Consider the following 13,366-nt stretch of genomic DNA (forward strand, 5'->3'; position numbering starts at 1 on the left):
TTTGGATCAGGTCCTCTGTCCCTTGGATGACACTTCCTGTTGTGTACTTAATAAATTAATGAGCCATTTATGTACCCCATCATTCTGTCTGGACATTATTGTTTTTTTGCTCAACAGCATCCCTTACTGGCTGATGGAGGGTTAAATTAGCAACCATCTAAATAGAGCTCATTTTAGCCTTCCTTTATAAAGCGGGATGGGGATTTCAAAAAGAGACAGAAGGTCTCTGTGTGTGTCAGTGTGAATGACAGGATTATACAAAGGAAAAAAATCTATTCAATCTGTGTGTTTCCAGTGTGCCAGTCACGGTGGTATCTAGACACTGTATGGGAAGTAGATGGAACCGAACATTCTTGCTCTCCATGTTTTGGACATAGATGTGAAGTTCCTTCTTCTGGGAAGGGCACCAGCTTTTGATATGTTCTGCAGCCTTGGGAGGCACCAGAAAGCATTTGTGTGGAACTGAAGAATTCTACTAGTGGTAGAAAGTGGCCAAATATAAACTATTCACTGATATGGAGGATCTTTTGTTAAGAGTTATAACAATGATCCTGATTTCAAAAATCTGCCTGTGAAAAGTGTACAGAAAATATTTATAGTGAGGTGACTCAGTATTTCAAACTCTTACAAAGACATCTAGCCTCACCAGGCCCAATGAATGCTTGCAAATCCAGTACCGGAGGGAAATATTATGGTTGTCATACACAATATCCGGTGGGGGACACCTCAGTTGGTAGAAAAACTTGACAGAGTGACACTCCAGTTCTATTGGCCATGTGTCCACAAAGAAGTGCAAGAGTTCTGTCTCTCCTGCCTGGAATGCCAATGGACAAGTCAAGAAAAGGATTTTAGCAGGACTTGGAATGATCGCATGAAACATGTCACTGTGGTCCTGCAGGCTCTCAAAAGCATGGGGCTTACAGCCAACCCATCCAAGTGCCACTCAGCTAACCAAGAGGTGATGTACTTGCAGTGGGGTGAAGATGCCTACACCCCCTGGTGGGAAAGGCACAAGCCTTGGCAGAATGCCCCATGCTCACCACACAAAAGCAGGTATGACATTTCCTGGGTTTAGCAGGGTATTATAGCTAGTTCATCCCAAACTTCACCATAATTGCTGCCTCTCTACGAACTTGGTGAAAGACACAGCCCCCAAGTAGGTCTGGTGCTCTCAAGGTTTAAGGCTTTAAGAATATTGAAGGATCAGTTGGCTTGAGAACTTAGCTTGTTCCACCCCAGTTTTTAAAGACTTTTGACTTACAGGCTGATGCTTCAGACATTGGCCTGGGGGCCATGTTGTCCCAGGAGGTGGAAGGAGTAGAACACCCAATCCTTACCTCAGCTGAAAATTGTTTCCCCAAGATGTCTCATACTCAGTAGTTGAGAAGGAGGCTCTGGCAGTGAAGTGGGCTCTCAAGGCCCTTGGGGCCAGCCATTCCACCTGGTGATGGGCCATGGACCACTTCTGTGGTTACATGCCATGAAAGACCACACCACTCAGCTCATGCTCTGACAGCAGCCATATTGGTTTGAGGTGTTGCACCGAGCAGGAAAAGATCACAAGAATGCAGACTTCTTCTCATGGGACAGAGGAAACTTGTCAACACACACCAACCCTGCAACACCAGTCCTGAGGGGGAAGGTATATGATGGGGTTTACAGGCCCTACACAGAGAGTAAGGGAGTGATGAAGCAGTACTGGACCAATAGGCCCCCACCCCTCAGCAGCTGTGGAGCATGCTCCAAATGGAGGGTCTGCTCAAAAGGGGACTTTGACAGTCAAGCAGGGAGGGAGAGTGAAGGAGAGGCTGGTTGAAGGGAGGAAGCCAGTTTGTAGCTTCTGGTGACAAAGTGATCCATAGCAGAGAGGTTGGAGCATGAGTAAGACCCCACTGGGAGGATAGGGGCCTACCTCTTTTTCCTCCCTCACTCCCTGCTGGGGGAGAATAACTGGACACTAGGAATAGAGCTGGGAATGCTCTGTTGACTGACTGAACTGCAAGGACTGATTGGGAACTCTCGCTGGTGGGACAAGGGGCTGCAACCACACCCCAGACTGAAGAGAGAGCGGGGAAGTAGGAACTGGCCCAAGAGAGGCAGTCAGGAAGAGGAGACCAAGACATTCCATGCCTCTCCCCTTTGGCCCCTTGGCTGGGACCTGGTGGAGAGGGAGGGTCTGGGTCCTCCTACCTTCTCTCCCTCCCCCACTCTCCCCCTTATAGTGAGAACTCTGGGGCACCTGGGAATTGATGAGCCATGGGCTGCCCACTGGGCCTGCTGGCCTCTGAGTGAAACCCCCCACACCGTGTGATTAATAAATTTATTGCCACTGTATAACATATAGGAAAACTCCCCCACTCCCATAGAAGTAATGCAACATATACCAAAGAGCATACTATTAGTAAATTATAAAGATTTAAAAACAATAGTGTAAAAACACATCTCTGTGGCCCTGGAGGTTGCAAACATGCTTTCCATGTAAAGCTGTATGTTGCATTTATGCTGATTTAATCATTCATTAAACATTAGTAAGAGGCCAATTATGCTGCTCAAGAGTAAGATGTTTTACGAGAAAATGACAAAAAGATACATGTAATCATTGAAATGCCAGTTTACAATCAGATAGGATGTGAAATAATCCCTTTAGCAAGCTTAAGCTTTTACATATTAATGGAAACATTGGCGAGTGGAAGATGGCTTTAACAGCCTTGGAGTAGGACCTGATCATAAAGCAACTGCTTATGATGTTCTGGACTAAGAATTAATGCCTTGTTTTATTCCGTGACACAGATACTATGAGACATGTTCTTAATTATCCCATCTACAGTTTAGAGGTGGGAGTGTGTATCGGAGAGCGATTGATTTAGAAAAAAAAAGTCCTTTTGGTGGATCTTGCACATACATTTGTGAGAAATATCTTCAGCGCATTTTTCCTGACATTCACAGTACCAGAATCCACCATTTGCCAAAAAGAAAGAAAGAAAGAAATGAAAATCAAGACTGCTTACTCAAACTAACAAGCCTTGGACCTCTTAATGCACTCCCCAAGGAGCTGAGAATACTTTAAGGGTACTACAATACTACAATGGCAGCAAAATAATATAGTCAAAAAAAAGTATCCTAAACACTACGTAAGGACAAGCAAGCCAACAAGAAAGAAAATGAGAACTGACCTGGGCCTCAGCCAAAGCATGTTAATTTTGCAGTTTGGATCAACTCTTTCTTCTCAACAGTGCCGCATCTCTGGGTCTCACCAGGCTGAGAAACTTCTGCTTGGCCGTTTCCTATCTTGAAATCTTACAGTTTGTTGCCTCAGGGTCTGACCTAGCAAATCTTCCAAACTCATCAGATCTGAAGACTGCTGGCAGCTAGAAGTGGGGAAAGAGAATTCTAGCCAGGAAATGTCCATCCTGATGCAATATTATCAAGAGCTGGGTAGTTATGGAACCTCTTCAAAGACAAGGGCCGAACATTGAAAGCCAGGCACTTATTGAGATCAAGGAAAGGGATCCAGGTAGGGAAAGGGAAAGAAAGTTCTGGTTGAGCTAAAGAAGAGAGGGAAATTTCAGCTAAACTTTTGTCAGTCATAGATCAACATTTAGGGGACGTGCTAAAGTTTGATGTTCTCCTGTCACTCTTATCCTTATCCTTTCCAAAGAGGATGGCTCTAGACTGTTCTCAGTGGTACCAGATGACAGAACAAGGAGTAAAGGTCTCAAGTTGCAGTGGGGGCGGTTTAGGTTGGATATTAGGAAAAACTTTTTCAGTGGGAGGGTGGTGAAGCACTGGAATGGGTTACCTATGGAGGTGATGGAATCTCCTTCCTTAGAGGTTTTTAAGGTCAGGCTTGACAAAGCCCTGGCTGGGATGATTTAGTTGGGGATTGGTCCTGCTTTGAGCAGGGGGTTGGACTAGATGACCTCCTGAGGTCCCTTCCAACCCTGATATTCTATGATCAGCCAGATTCATTTCAAAGCAGTATATGGGACAGCCCAAACGTATAAACCCCTCCTTTGCAATTCCAGTTGGTCAGATGTCCTGGTTGCCATGCCTGCCTCACTTTGCCTTGGAGCAATGGACCCAAATCGTGCTGTTGGAGGGGGAAAATGTATGCAGGAGATAATATTGAAGGCTTGTAAGCTGCCAAACACATTGTGTCTGTGGCAACACCTGTTGACTGGCTGCTGCAGTGGGAAGAGCAAGATGAAGAAAGACAGCTGTAAGAGTGCCAGCAGCAGCAGGAGACTGTACCCAAGACTGTTTCGTGCCAGTAAGAGTCGTGCCAAACTATTTGGCATTGTTTCAAATATCTGGGTGTCCACTTTGTTTGCCAGCTAGCAATCACAGGGAATACTTTAGCATCAACACCGCTACCAGCCTGGCTCCCACAATTCTTCCACTTTAATTTCTGTCTTTATGTTGCTTCCCCTCTGCCCCCATCACCTATATATCAGTGAAACACAAGGTAAGCCAGATACTGTGATGCGTGTCCTGAAATGAGGCCTGATCTCTGCAATCGGTATGCAGACAAAGCGTCACTCGAAGGTTTTTGGCAATAGGCTTGTGAAATCGGCTGGGTTCGGTATTTATTTATTTATTTTTACGAGAATAACAATTTTATCTTCTGCAAACACTTTGCTAACCTGCACGCTTCCCCTGCCCGCCCATCTTGAAAAGCTGGAATTGCAGACCTCAGCTTTGGGGACTTTACAGTTGCATTGGGGCTGTAATAAGAAAAGACTGGTGGGCAGGAGGCTCTGTCTGTGAAATGGAAAAAGTAATTGTCAAATACTTTTGATTTCTTCTTATCTTTTTCTGAAGGCTCCACCATGGCTGTGGGGATACCCCCCAAAGCATGAGAGGTCTCAGAGCTAAGCGAAGGAGAAGCTGTTTTGTATACCTTTGTCCTAGAAATTTTTCATAGATTCTAAGGCCAGAAGGAACCATTGTTATCATCTAGTCTGACCTCCTATATAGCACATGCCACAGAACTTTCCCCATATAATTCCTAGAGCAGATCTTTTAGATTTAGTTATTTATTTAGCATTTGCATATTCACCGAGCCAAGCAATAGCGTTCTTAGTGGCCAAGTGGAGCTCTCGTAGCCCTCTGCTGAATTTGGTTAGCTGGCACTCCTCGAAAATCAGTAAGTAGATCATTGTTTGATCTGCATAGTAGCTGCAGCTTGGATTGTCTTGAAGACCCCAACGGTGCTGGTTGGCTGCACAGAGGTCTTGCCCAGTCCAGAATCAGTTAAGAAGGGCCCACTAATGGTGTGGCAGGGTGGTTGATAAGCACCAGTCTTCCCACCACAGGGACTCTGCTGTCAGACCCTGGCGCAGCAGCCTCGACCACTGTGGGTGTCGTGATGAAAGACATGCAGCTGATGGACTAAAAAGGTCATTGAACAAGGCAAGCTTGGGTTGGCATGTACCTTCTCAAGCAGCTTGCCAGCTGCAATCTCCCTCTTGATGTAATGTGGCTCAGAACTGGAAGCCATGGAAGATGAGTCAGTCGGGAGAGTTCCTGTGATGGTGTGCATTGTTGACTTGAGTTGCACATCAAGAAGTTTGGTGTGTGCTGACCGATTCCATAGTGGTGCACAGTACTCTCCTATTGAGTACAAGATGGCAAAGGCTGAGGTCCTTAGCGTTGGTGCATCCGGTCCCCATGAAGGACCTGCCAGTTTGCTGAGAAGGTTGTGTGTTTTGACCTTCGCTGCTATCTTGCTCAGGTGGCTTTTGTATGTCAGTGTTTGGTCAAGGGTCATGCCTAAGTAAACTGGGTATGCTTCATGCTTCAGCCTCTGGCCATTCATTATGATGTTTAATTCCCTCTTAGCGTTGGCATGGTGGAGGTGGAATGTGCTAGACTGTCTTGCTGGTGCTAGGCTGAAAGTGCCATGTCTTTCAGTAGATGGCTAGCTTTGCAGAGTCATCATACAGGGTCTTCTCCAGCTCAGAGAAAGTTGGAGCCCATGGCCTGCAGCAGATGTCATTGCATAGATGAATTCCCATGACTGGGATGGTGGCAGGTCATTGATGTATAGATTGAACAATATTGTGGTGGGAGGATTCTTGATATTTTAACAAGTAGACCAGTGTGCCACACCATAACATACGCTGCAGTGAGGTCAAGGAAAATAGCACCTGTTTTCAGGTTTCTTTGAAAACCGTTTTCGATTAACATGGTTAGCTCAAATACTTGGTCACACGTGCTTTGAATTTATTGAAAGCCTGCTTGCTCAACATTCAAGATGTTCTCCATCTCTGGTGTTATTCGCTGTAAAATTAGGTGCTCTAGAACCTTGAGACACACAGAAAGCAGCGATATTGGGCAGTAGTTTGATGCCTGGTTTGCGTCTTTACCAGGTTTTGGGAGGCTGATGACTTTTGACATGCTCCAGATTTTCAGCAGTCTTCCTTCATTGGTGACCCTTGTGAACAATTGAGCCAGCCTAGAATGGGCACATGGGCCAAGATGTTTCAGGAACTCTGGAAGGATGTGGTCATAGCTGGCAATGGTGCCAGACTTGATTATATAGCACTCTGTCTAGCTCTGGAACTCTGAAACGTTCAGGGCAATCTCTGGATTTGTGCTGTCTACTCTCTCTGGACTCAACTCTTCACTTCTTTTTCCAGGGGTGTCTTTCCCATGCTAAGCAGGTGACTGGCTACTTGGTTAGCACTCACAGATGATTGACTTGGTGTTGGTGATCACTGGGCTACTCCAAGGTGACGAAGTAAACTCCAGCATTTCTGGTTGAAATGAGTAAAGTCCTGGTTCTTGGTCTTTTCCTCCTATTTGGCTCGGCAAGCACAGCTCAAAGCTTCAATTAAGTGGTTGGCCACATCCAGGTCACCCGTTGACTTGTACCGCTTGAGTAGAGTGGCGCACTCCTCTTCAAGGCAGGGGATGTACACAGGGTGATATCCACATGGAATGGCTCTGGTGGCTGGTTTGTAGATGGTACTACAGAAACTCCTGTAAGCGTGCTCTATTGGGATGTGGCAGGGCAGTATCATTACAATGCTCCATTCCAGTGCCTTGCTGTATTTCTCCCAGTTGGCTTTGATCATGTTCCACCACTATTTCTTTGCGCTCATGATGATTGGTAGCTAAAGGCCAATGTGGATCAATGATGGTCTGTGCTGGCTGTTTGGAAAGTTGTGCAAGATGTTGCATGATGCTGGATGTGGGTTGCCGTATATTGAGTTGACCCAACATATGTCAGGTGGGTAGTCGCGATTTCATCTAGAAGAATGGAATGTCCCAAGCTGTTTTAGATCATGAACAAGAGAAAGGTCATTTTGTGAGACTCGGTCAACAAGTTGTTCACTGCCGGCATCAGCCACTTTGTAGCCCCAATCTGTCTGATGGTTATTAAAGTCTCCAATGTAAATAGCTGGGGGCAATAAGCATAGAAGGATCTGTTGACCCCAGCTAACGCTAGGTCAACTATCTGAAATATTCTGATCTTGATAACATCACAGTATTCAATAGATAACAAATGGACTGCGTCTGCAATGGTAGCCTGAACATATGTGGCATGGCCAAGCTTTGGGTGTGCGGCATGACATATTAGGTCGAAGCCATCAATCTTATATTGGCCAGCTTCATTTGATGAAATATGAGTTTCTTGTATGCAGATCACATCGATAGCATGTTGATATGCAAGACAGCTGACTAAATGTCACTTGACTGTTGATAAACCTTCAATATTGAGTTGAGACTCGGAGTGCGGGCCTGATGATATGGAAATCACAGGATTGCACATTCATAGAGTTACTGGAAGTGGTGATACTGGAATTCTTCAAGAATGAGATTGCAGAATTCAGTTTGCTTGGAGGATCATTAGCTTCCCTGTGGTGTGACGAGAATGCTGATCCATTGCCAATCTTGATTTTAAAATTGTCAGTGATGGAGAATCTACCATGACCCCCAGTAAATTGTTCCAATGGTTAATTATCTTCACCATTAAAAACCTATGCCTTATTTCCCATCTGAATTTGTCTAGCTTCAACTTCCAGCCATTGGATCGTGTTATACCTTTCTGTGTTAGACTGAAGAGTGCATTATTAAATATTTTTCCCTTGTAGACACTTATAGACTCTAATCAATCACCCTTAACCTTCTCTTTGTTAAGCTAAATAGACTGAGCTCCTTGAGTCTATCACTATAAGGCAGGTTTTCTAATCCTCTATTCATACTTGTGGCTCTTCTTTGAACCCTCTCTGATTTATCAACATCCTTCTTGAACTGTGAAAACCAGAACTGGGCACAGTAGTCCAGCAGTGGTGGCCCCAGTTCCAAATACAGCAGTTAAATTACTAGAGATTCCCTGTTTATGTATCCAAGGATTGTATTTGCCCTTTTGGCCACAACCTCACACTGGGAGCTCGTGTTCATCTGATTATCCACCATGACCTCTCAATCTTTTTCAGAGTCACTGCTTCCCCATCCTGTAAGGTCGCAGGCCGCAATTCAGCAAACCTTTCCTGTTCAGCAGACACATGCATAGGTCCTAGTGGGCCTTATTCTCATTTCCAATAAGGGCCTTCTGTCCACTAAAGCAATGTAAAGGGGCCCTAGTGTAAATGAAAATCTGGTCTACTGACTTCAATGGGACCTAAGGCTATGATTAAAGTTAAGCACATCCTTAAGCACTTTGCTGAATAACGAATAACTAGACTTCAAATGATACAAATAATACTGTTCTCACTTCTTACCATTAAGCGTTGCCCCAGAAAAATTACTAGACACAACTGGAGAGACTTGAATTTCTCTGAGTGAATCCATTCTAAAATACTAAATAATGTCAAAAATTCCCTTGCATGTGTAACATCAGAATTTAGGGTTATGTGGGGGATTCCACCTGCTTCCTAGGTCAGGTTTTTGATTAAGTGTTTGACATTTCTTTGCTGGGGGTATTTGATTGCTTAGGTCTACCCATGAGAGATCCTCAAGATAACCTTATAGATGCTCACCAATATCAATCTCCGATGAACTAGTTTTTGAAGGCAGTACTTCCCAGAAATATACCATTGTTCTTTCTGTCTATGGGTACAATTTAGAGAGAAAATCTAAACTACCACATTAAATGTGAGTGGATGGTGGGTAATTCCCTACTTTGAGAAGTGTGGAATGTTTCCTGGGAGGTTTTGATGTCTCAGTGTATTTCACTAGCTTTGTGATGCAGCTCAAGATGGTGGAAATCTTGCAGGATCAACTGCCTTCATGAGATTTCTACAAAAATGTTTTGAGAACTATTCAGGAACAATGAAAGAGGGAATAAAATATGATTGCCTTGATTTTAAGGATATGTCTCTGCCTTCTAAGAACGTAGTGAAAACTATGAGAAGCCTTGTAATTGTTTGTGGCTCTGTTACTAATACTGACTCAGTATGACCATGGGCAAGTCACCTAGGACAACATTTTCAAATGTAGGTGCCTATAATTATGCACCTAAATCATAGAATCATAGATTAGGGTTAGAAGAGATCTCAGGAGGTCATCTAGTCCAACCCCCTGCTCAAAGCAGGACCAACCCAACTAAATCTTCCCAGCCAGGGCTTTGTCAAGTTGGGCCTTAAAAACCTCGAAGGATGAAGATTCCACCACTGCACTAGGTAAACCATTCTGGTGCTTCACCACCTTCCTAGTGAAATAGTGTTTCCTAATATCCAACCTAGACCTCCCCCACTGCAACTTGAGACCATTGCTCCTTGTTCTGTCATCTGCCACCACTGAGAACAGCCAAGCTCCATCCTCTTTGGAACCCCCCTTCAGATAGTAAAACACTAACTTGATTTTCAGACGCAAGGAGTCCGGTGGCACCTTAAAGACTAACAGATTTATTTGGGCATAAGCTTTCATGGGTAAAAAACCTCACTTCTTCAGATGATTTTCAGAGGTAGTGAGCACTGGCAACTTTCATTGACCTCACTGAGAGATGAGGATGTTTAGCAGCTCTGAAAATCAGACCACTTCTTTAGGTGGAATTAGGGGAGAGATTTTTTCAAAAGCACAAATGCCAGTAGTGGAGGATGGCATAGAGATGATCTAACTGGTGCTACATCCCGTGGAGAATCCCCCATTAGCTGGTTAACCTGGCTTTCTGCCTGATTTACACGGGCAGAGCAGTAGAAAGCTAGTAGAATAGAGAACCAGAATCTGGGTCTTTGCTTGTACAGGGTGGATATCAATAATGCCTTTTTCTTATATGGCACTTTTCATTGGTAGATCTCAAAAGCACTTCACAATCTTTAATGTATTTAGCCTAACTGCCATTTGTGCCTTTAAAAATGTATGCCTAGTTGCCAACTTTAGACAGCCAAATTGGCCCTTAATCTCTGTTTCTCTGTTTGTTCATGTGTAAGTGGGTACAATAATATATTACACAGGAAGGTTGTGGGGCTCTACTTCAGTCTGTGAAGTAATCTAGTCCAAGGTACTTCAGTTAAAAGTGCTATTATTGCTTATTATTACTGTTTCAAGTACACATACTGTATTCCTTGGAAAATAACCTGCGAAGATCTTCAGAGGGAAACCTCACAGGCTGCTGAAAGAACAGAAAGCGGTGACCTTTTTTACTGATAGCTGATGAGCCAAGTTATATTGGAGGCGCAGGTGTTTGTCTGTAATCAGCATGTGTGCTCTGAAGTGCTGACACTGCTGGGAGGGGGTCTGGTGGCTCAGCCTTGGCTGTAATACACACGAACAAAGAATTGTTTTGCTTCAGCTGTAGGCGAGGCCAGGACCTGCCTGGGAGATCTGTTTTGAGTGGTAAAGAGCCTGCTTTATCCTGGTATTATTATGTATTATTTGTATTACTGTAGTGCCTATGAGCCCTGGTCATGGACCCAGACCTGGTTATGCTAGGAGCTGTACAGACATGGCAGTCCTTCTCCAAAGAGCTTGCAATCTAAGTATAAGACGAGAGACAACAGGTGGATACAGACTGACTGAAGGGAGTACAAGAGAACAATAAGACCGTATTGGTTAGCCTGATCAGCAGTGATCTCAGTACACCAGCTGCCTTGCTGTTGTCAAGTTTCTGGAGGTCTCATGGAAAGGAATGTTGTGAGGAGGGTTTTGAAGGAGCAGAACGAGGTAGCTCTGGGGCTGTTTACAGGGAGCTCCTCCCAAGCCTGAGGGGAAGCATGGGAGAAAGCACAAAGGTGCTTGTTTGAAAATGTAACAAGTGGGCAATGGAGGCTGGCCTCCGGGGCTGCTTGAAGGCAGGAGTTGACGTCTTGATATTGAATGAGAGAGGATAGGGAGGGTTGGGATAGTGAAAGGGCCTTGAAAGTGAAGACAAGGTTTGATGTGATAGAGAAGGGGGAGCCAGTAGGGGGATGCAAAGACATTGTGTGATGGGATGACCACCCCACCCAAGACCTGAGAAGGTTAAAAAGGGCCAATTAACCTTATAGGCTGCACCTGGAGGATAGCTGGGGCCTGATAAAGTCTAACTGATGATGAAGCCTAGCTGGACAAGGGAAAGTTGAGCTTGTATAAAGCCAACAAGGTGAGCGCAGGAGGGGGCTGCAGCCAGGAGCTAGGGAGCTCTGCAGTCACTCCCTAGAGAGAAAGGGGGTTGGTTAGGGACTAGCGGGAGAGAGTAAACCCTGGCATCCTGCCCTGAACTACAGAGTCCGGCAAGAAGCCAAGATGGGGGAGTAGCCACTGGGAGCAAAGGAAGCTCGGGCTGGCAAATCCAGCAGCAGGCCAGGTGATAGAGAAGGGAGGTTGGAAGGAGTCATAGAATCATGGAATATCAGGGTTGGAAGGGACCTCAGGAGGTCATCTAGTCCAACCCCCTGCTCAAAGCAGGACCAATCCCCAACTAAATCATCCCAGCCAGGGCTTTGTCAAGCTTGACCTTAAAAAGTCCAGGGAGTCTGAGTTTGGGCAGATAATGGTTGCTGGGCATAGGGTCCCTGGGCTGGAACTTGGAGTAGCAGGGGGGCCTGGGTTCCCCTGCCGGCCTCTGGGAAAGTGGCACAGACTTGGGAAGTGGATCAGAAGACTGAGACTGCAGGGGAGTTTGACTGGTCGAGAACTAATTCCCAGATGAGCCACAAGGTGGCATCCCAGCCATGAATAGCAAAACTCGTGACACAAGGTCAAAGGCGTGGGCTAGGGCAGTGGTTCCCAAACTTTAACAACCTGTGAACCCCTTTCACCAAAATGTCAAGTCTCACGAACCCCCTCCTAAAAATGAATATTTCCAGGGATTTTCTCCTTTACCTGAGAATAAATTATAAAAGCAGTGATCTTGCAAATATAAAATTTGTTTTTATTACATGCTTATTACACACTATTTATTATTAATTATTTATCATTACAGTATTTTTATTACATTATGAAAATGGCAACACTCTTCCAAGATCTCACTTTCGTAGCTTGTATCACGTTGAATAAGCTTGTTATAAGACAAGGCTCCTATGTTTCATCAAGAAGTATCAGATGTGAAACAGCTGAAGGTATCTAAGAAGCCAACTCAGAGTTCCTCTTATACAAGCATTCAGGTCTTGAGCAGTTAGGGTGACCAGACGTCCCGATAAAATCGGGACCGTCCCGATTTTGAGCTGTTTGTCCCAGAGATCGGTCGGAATGCAATTTTTGTCCCGATATTTTGCGCCGGCTTTTTTTTTTGTTTGTTTGCCCCCCACCCCGGTGTCCCAATATTTTCTTCATCTCATCTGGTCACCCTATGAGCAGTTCAAGCAAACAACACACGTTACAACAAAGCTTAAACTTGTTCTTCATAATAATTTTAAAAACAATACTAGCTGCCTATTTAATTTTAAAAACAGCAAAAAATATCCACTTCCCTTTCCATTTCTTCTAAGGAGTCTTGAAGTTGAAATCTCCTCAGTGTGATAGATGTGCTTGCTCTGATCTGTTTAGCTCTTGGAAGTCCAGGGGCTCTGGGCTCCTGGTCCCGTGCTGCCCGGGGTCCCTAAGGCAGCTCTGTCCGCCATTAGGGAATTTTTTCCCGAGAACCCCCTGTAACATTTTGTGAACCCCTAGGGGTTCACGAACCCCAGTTTGGAAACCACTGGGCTAGGGAAATGGTCTTCAGAGCAGCATTCTGCCTGGGTTTGAGCAGGGCAAGATTGCTTTGCTGGGGTGCTCCTATGAACAAGAGGACTTCAGATTTCACAGGGAATGGCTTATTTCACAGTCCGTGACACATTTTTCGTGGCTGTGAAATTGGTAGGGCCCTCCTCATAGCGTGTGGAAAACAGTGATGAGGAATGAGAGCACTGGATTGGGTGAATTAATTAATTTCTGCTTTGCAAGGGATACGTCAAAGATGCCCCGGTGCACTCTGGGCTCAAGGAACGTAGATGATTGA

Source organism: Terrapene carolina, unplaced genomic scaffold, assembly GCF_002925995.2.
Source record: "Terrapene carolina triunguis isolate 2854851 unplaced genomic scaffold, T_m_triunguis-2.0 Scaffold189, whole genome shotgun sequence".
Taxonomy (NCBI): Eukaryota; Metazoa; Chordata; order Testudines; family Emydidae; genus Terrapene; species Terrapene triunguis.